This window comes from Cornus florida, unplaced genomic scaffold, assembly GCF_030987335.1.
Source record: "Cornus florida cultivar Cherokee Brave unplaced genomic scaffold, ASM3098733v1 CherokeeBrave_3.0.0_Hap2_Chr10, whole genome shotgun sequence".
NCBI classification, from domain to species: domain Eukaryota; kingdom Viridiplantae; phylum Streptophyta; class Magnoliopsida; order Cornales; family Cornaceae; genus Cornus; species Cornus florida.
The window spans coordinates 12,780,667-12,787,962 of NW_026775580.1; the positions used below are offsets into that span (position 1 = coordinate 12,780,667).

At 35.4% G+C, this 7,296-nt stretch overlaps 1 non-coding gene across 1 annotated transcript; it reads right to left on the reverse strand.

Annotated features, from left to right (window-relative positions):
• Positions 1–4,834: 4,834 nt before the first annotated feature.
• On the reverse strand, positions 4,835–4,941 carry LOC132280532 (small nucleolar RNA R71). The gene has a single exon (XR_009471591.1). It is a non-coding gene; the product is annotated as a small nucleolar RNA R71 (small nucleolar RNA).
• Positions 4,942–7,296: the final 2,355 nt, after the last annotated feature.

Consider the following 7,296-nt stretch of genomic DNA (forward strand, 5'->3'; position numbering starts at 1 on the left):
ATGTCTATTTATTGAATTGACAATTACAATAAGCATGCTAGAGACATTTAAATTGATAATTTAATTTAAAGCATGTTGATTAAAAGTAAGTATCACATTTGTGCCTTATATTGAATTAAGTTCCAAAAGGAACTTTATTAATGTGTACTAACTAATAAGGACCCTAAAAGTATTGGGTACCAAAAAAGGCCACTTGAGTATGTTTTGTTGGTTTAAAATTATCTTCACTCAAGAATAAGTGGATTCTCAAAATGGATACCTAAAGCACAAAAGAAAAATCATGTCAAGATTTCTTCTCTCTCTCATTAAAGGATGAAGGGTGCATTGCATTGCCAAACAACTCCCAAGCTAGCGGAGTTAGTACCTTGGGTAAAGAATTCCTTCTTTATTAATGTGTTTTCATTCAAAGAATTATATCTTGATTTTCTAAGCAAAAATCAATTATATAAAAAGGATAATAGAGTTACTCTCACATCTATCTTGAAATAATTAAAAGCATGATGTTCTTAATACGATACTTGTTGCTAATAGATGTAAAAGCGTCTATATTATAGATTTTGATGATTTATATGAAAGAAGTATGTTATGGCATATTGTTAACCCTTAATGCTACTTCATTCAAAGTTAATCAAATCTATTAAAGTAGGTATGTACAAAAAAAAAAAAAAAAAAAAAAAAAAAAAAAAAAAAAAAAAAATTCATTTATTTGATTTTGTGATCTTAAATGGTTTATCTACATTTTAGTTGTATCACTCCTTGCATTTATGAAATGAGGTTATTAAACTTGAAAATATTTTAATGGACTTAAGATAATGAAAAATCAAATAAGTCCTCACTTGAAAACCTCAAGGAATGAAACTTATTGGAAGAGTCATCTCATGAAATTAAATTTTCTAATGCCTTCCTAAGAATTGAAGTGTTTACCACCATCCATTTGATCAGTCATTGGTGAACATTTAATGTGCTAGTTGTTGGAACTAATTGTCTTTGGTGGCTATGATATAATCCTAGTTCCTGGACCTTGTATTCACATCATGATAGTCAACATGTGTCATCATTGGTAACTAAGTTAGAATATATGCCCAAGTCTTCAACCAATAAAAAGGAATTAAATGAATGACCTTGCATATATTACTTGAATTGAAGCAATAAAAATACTACATGTTTTTGCATGAAATTATTTTTAGCAAATGCATTTTTAAGTGACTTCACATTCAAAGGTCTTTAAAGATAAATCACCCGGAATTGAAATGCATATTTTTTGAACTACATGTTTAAAATGATCTATAGCCTTATGTGGTTAAAAAATAGCTCTTATAGCTCTTTTCAAAAGGCTTTGTGGTTTTCTCAAGATTGATGGTTTTTGACAAAATTGATATATATGTGTTTTTAAAACCATTAACGAAAATATGTTGATTGCACTTATATACTATCCTTGAATCAACAAATCATGCTTTGTGCAAATAATATTACCTCTAGCATACAACACAAAAGAAAATTGGCATGTTAAGTAAACTTGATTTCCTCTAAGAGATGAAATTCCTTAAGTGTTATAAAAATAATCAAATATTTATTTGACACTTTAGTTTTGGGAATATATTGTTTAAAGAACATTTTTGGTCTAGCTTAGCTAACTAATGTGATATCAAGTGTTATTCAACTTTGATGTATCCATTTTTAGCACTTTAGAACTTTATGTAATGTATCTACATCACTTCCTTTGGTATCAAGGCCTTATTGTTGATTATTTTGGCCATACTTACTTCAATGTGTTAGTATTATGCACGTACTTGCATTTGCAAATCGTGTTTATGTCATCTCACACTTGTTTTCATGATTTGCTACATCATTTTATTTACTTACATACTTAATAAGCGCTGAAAAGTGCGCATTTAAACCCCATAATCTTGAATGTTCTCTTATTTCCCCATTTTATTCTAATTTCATGTTATTCTTCTTTTCAGGCACTTATTCCCAAAATAAGTCAAATCAGCTGAATTAAAGTATTGAAAGAAGCAATCTGAAGTCTAGTGGAAGAAAGGAGCAAAGTGGAAGCAAAGTGATGAAAAATTCCTCTTCGATTGATCGAACCAAGCTATAATCGATTACACTATGATTGTTCCAACCCTGCCATGATGGATGGAACCCTTTGTCCTTATCCTTAGGAAAATTTCCCATTTGATCGATCCAACCTTTTATTCGATCGATCGAACCTTTCGATCGTATCCTCACCAACCACTTTTGTCCTTTTTCTAAAAATATCTCATCCTTTGTCCTTATCCAAATAATTGGGCCGCCATACTTCCATTGATCAGAGCAATAGTGTGATCAATTAAACTACCTCAAATTGCGTGAAAAACATATTTCAAGCCGAATTGATGGTGTGCTCGTGGTGCAATCATTTGGAGGTCCTAATGCACGAGGTCTGACCATTGGGCATGACATTTGAGCTACTTATATAAGGAATTTAGCCATTTTTAGTAAGAGATTGGTTAGTTAGAGAGAGATTTGGTTAGAGATTTGAGAGAGAAACATACATTTTGGGAAAGTTCTTTCACTCTTTTAGGGTTTCTACCAAGAATACCAAGGGAGGAGGATGAATTCAACCATGAAGAGAGCCCTTGAGGGTTGGATAACAACATCAATGAGTGGCTAAACTATTCTCTTGGGGCTAGAGGTAGCCCTAAGCATGACTCCTAGACTTTGATATTTTGTAATTAATGGGGATAAGTGTTGTAATTCTTATTTTGACCTCATATTTATATAAATCTTGTTTCTACATGATTTATGTAGTGTAATACTTCCAATTGATCATTTAATTCTATCCATATATCTATATATGCTAGAATGAATGTTCATGTGTTTTTCTCTAGATTTTGTGACATTGATGCATGTCTATGTGTGTTGATATTATGAATCAAGTGATAGTCAAGGCATTGTGCTTAGTTGATTACTTTTGTGGTTTATTTGATGGTTCATACTTATTTCTTGATGGATAGTGCCACCTCCTTAGTTTAATTAGTTTAATTTTCATGTCATTAGCATAGTTATAGTATAATTGCTTTAATTTCCTAGATTGGTGGACAATCCTTTCTTGTTGTTTGATATTCCATACTTATGAATACAAGTAGTATATTTCTCTAATTTCTTGAGTGTGCATTAATTGTGGGTTTATGGAATGGATTAATGGCTTAATTTGATATGTTGTGTTATTCACTAAATTGATTAGACAATGTATGCTTATTTGGCCATCCAAGTTTAATATTATAATTAATGGCACACACTTTCTTTTAAAACCTATAATCCCCCTAATCTTTCAAATATTGAATGTCTAAGAAGGCAAGACTTAGTGGTGAACGTCTATGTCCTAAAAATCCTCTCTCATTCTCCACACCTCATTTGTTTACTTATTTTACATTGCATTATTTTAGCTTAAATTGTAGTATAATTCAACCAACAAACTCCTCTTTTGATCATTCGACCTACTAATCCAATATTGATTCTAAAATACCTTGCCTTTCCGTTGGGACGATCCCTACTCACTCTTGTTACGTTAGTAGTAGTTAGTAGTGGTAGTGGCATTTTACAAATTCAAACTTGGCCACACTTCATCACACTTTGAGCTTTGGTGCACCCCACAACAGAGCACACCAAGTTTTGGTGCCATTGTCGGGGATTGGCAACACTGTATTTGGAATTAATTAGGAATTCGTACTCCTTTGATCTTGTTTTTATTTTATTTTGCCTTGTTTACTTATTGTGTTTGTTCTTGATTGACTAGGTACTTGGAACTAAGGAAAGTGAAGCAAAGGAACTTTAAAGCAAAGAAGCAAGCTAAGCTAAGCAAAGCATAAAAAGCTAAAAAAAAAATTGCAAAGCAAAGCAAGGCAAAAGTTAAAAATATTTTGAAGTTGCTTAAGGACCCTTTGTGAGCTTTTCTAACTCCCTTTGCTTAGTTAAATCATCGACCCGAGTGGTGGCAATTTATTTCATGCATTTGTTGAAAGCATGGGAGTATGAGATCAATGTATGTGGAGATTTGTTGTTAATTGACTTGTTACGAAGGAGGAGTGTTTGCTACTTGCTATTTGTTGAGTTGTTGCTTGTTTTGATTGTGCATGCATGGTCGTAGGTCTTTTAATCCTACTCTTGTCCCACTAAATTTTAATATTGAATCAGTTGTTCATAATCCAAGGGGAAGGGGTGATTCGAGTGACTCCATTTCATCAATGGATCTCCATAATAAGGACAATGTTGAAGACCTTTGTCACATCAACCAACAAGGCATTCTTCACCCTAATGTGCATCAACAACATGATAATATTCAAGTACCATTAGGCATGCCTAGACCTTTCATTCCACAACAACAAGGCTAAGTTCCAATGTGAATGCCAAGGCCATTTTTTGCACCACCCCCACCTCCCATTGTTCAAGCAAATCATGGGGCTCATGTAGAGCCACCAATAATGAATCCTCCCCTTGCATTAAAAGACCATTAAGTGCCTAATGAGTATAATACACCAACATGCATTCAACTCCTTCATTTAGAGCACACAATTATTAGCTTAAACCACAAACAATCTAAATGCTTCCCAATTACCATGGGTTACCAAATGAAGAACCTTATAAGCATTTAGATGAATTTCTTGAAGTTTGTTCCACCGTGAAATACACGGACATGCCAGAAGAATTTTTGAGGTTGAAACTCTTCCCTTTCACCCTAAAAGATAAAGCAAAATATTGGTTCAATAATTTGAGACCTTTTCCTATAACTACTTGGGTAGAAATGCAACAAGAGTTCTTGAAAAAGTACTATCCGGTGTCTCAGACCAATGCAATGAGAACTTCAATTCGTGAATTCTCACAAGGGGGTGGGGAAATGTTTCACGAGGTATGGGAACGGTTAAATGATTTGCTTAGGAAATGTCCTCACCATGACATCCCTAAATGGCAATTAGTTCAATACTCCTTTGAAAGTTTGTCGGATAACCATAAGGGTATGGTTGATGCTTCTATGGGTGGTTCTTATCTTGATAAGCATGAAGATGATGTGTGATGCTTATATGAGAGCATGAGTGAAAACTTAATGCACCGATCTTTATCATCTAAAAATGGTAAAAATATAAGTGGAAGGAAGAATGTAGGCTTATATTAAGTTGATGATTCTAATGATATAGTCGCCGAAGTGAAGTCTCTATCCCAAAGGTTTGATTAATTTTTTGATCAACCAAAATTTGGCCCATCAAGTGTCTTCCTCCCCTAATCATACTCATCATCTATCCAATGAATTATGCATGACTTGTTATAGTGTTTTGCATTCTACTTCCAATTGTCCTCATGGACATACGCATAGTGAATGCCGTGAGCAAGTAAAGGCCGCTTTTGTTAACCAAGGGAATAATCCCTATAGCAATCACTATAATCTCGAGTGGAGGAACCATCCAAATTTCTATTGGAAAAGCCAAGGGGAAGGCTCAAACCCTCCCCAAAGTGGTTTCCAAAACAAGTATGTTCCACCCCCCTATGCAAGGCTAAGGTTCCCAAGGTTATCGTTCATCTTACCAAGCACCAAATGGAAACAAATTTTCAAACTCTCATTTTCCAAACCAATGATCATATTCTCAAAGTAATTTAAGAAGTCCCACGTTTGAAGAAAAAGTTTTATCCGCTTTGGGTACTTTGGAGGCAAACACTCAATTGCTTTATTCCCACTCCCAATCGATTGCAAAGCTAAAAACCCAAGTCGGGCAAATAGCTAGCACGTTGAATGCAAGGGAGAAAGGGAAAATGCCTTTGAATCCCCCACCAAAGCAACAATTCATTGTAGAGACTAATTCCTCTTCAAAAGGTCATACACTTGAACATGTGAATGCGGTGACCACTTTAAGAAGTGAAAGAGTTATTGACAACCAAGTTAGTGTTTCCAATGAAGAGAGTGAACCGGTGCAATCTAAAGTTGACACCCATCCTGTCTCACATCCCATTCCTCCTTCATTGAATACGAAAGATTATATTATTGAAAATGCTTCAAAGAATGTTTTTGAAAAAAGCTTTTGAGCCTAAGACTCCATTTTCGGATGCTTTGAAAGCATCCACGTCTCTTGAAAAGCAACAAAGCAAGGCAAATGAAATCATTGATGTGTTTAGGCAACTAAAAATCAATCTTTCTCTCTTAGATGCAATTTGACAAATTCTAGCTTATGCCAAATTTTTGAAAGATCTTTGCACCCTTAAGAGGAAAAACAAAAGCCAAGCATCAAGAAAAGTTGTTCTAACCAAACAAGTGAGCTCTATCTTGTAATATAACACCCTCCCAAAATTCAAAGAGCCCGATTCACGAACTACTTCATGCATCATTGGTGATTATGTTATCTATTGGGCTCTTCTTGATTTAGGAGCGAGTGTGAATCTTCTCACCTATTCAGTTTATGTTCAATTGGGCTTAGATGATTTGAAACCGATGTCGATAGTTTTACAACTAGTCAACCGATCAATTAAGAAGCCTCGGGGTATCATTGAAGATGTTTTGATTAAAATTGACAAGTTCTTCTTCCCGGTCGATTTTGTTATCATTGACATGGAGCCTATGACGACCCTGGTTTTTAGGCCAGCGTGTCCTGTGATGAACCGTAAGGATAATCCGATAACGGATCCAAATGCAGAAGCGAAAATAGAAAACAAGACTCTAAAAAGTCAAAGTGACCTTCCATGAGGTCGTGGAACTCAACAAGAACTGATGCGGAAGCAAAAGATCGAAAATATGACAAATAAGCCCCCAGGGGCAAAATAGTCATTTCTGAAAACTATAGATTCGGGTGCCACCAAGCACACCGCTGGAAGGACAATGAAAAACTAATCAAGACGGACTCAAGAATCGCATGATTCGAAGTCCGGACGAAGGAGAAACGGCTTGACGAAGAAAAATGAGCACTTAAGGCAAAAAGGGTAAACTGATAATTATCCAGGAAGAACTGGGAGCAACCGAGCACACCGTTGGAAAGATAGTGAAAAAATAGTCAAGTTAAAAAAAAAATTCACTTGAATCGGAGTCCAGACGAAGGAGAAAAGCCCAAAAGAAGAATTGACGTCGCGGCGGCCCGACGAGGTGCCATGACAGCCCCATGCGCGCACCCATGCACGCCGCGCGCGTGCTAAGTGCACCATGGCTGGCAGCAGCAGCCCATAAAGCTGCAATGGGGTTATTTTTCAGAAAAATCCAGAACAGATGCTGAATTTGGAGGCCAAGATGAATTTTTTTGCAAAAACACAAAGAAGAAACCCCCCTCAAAATTGAGT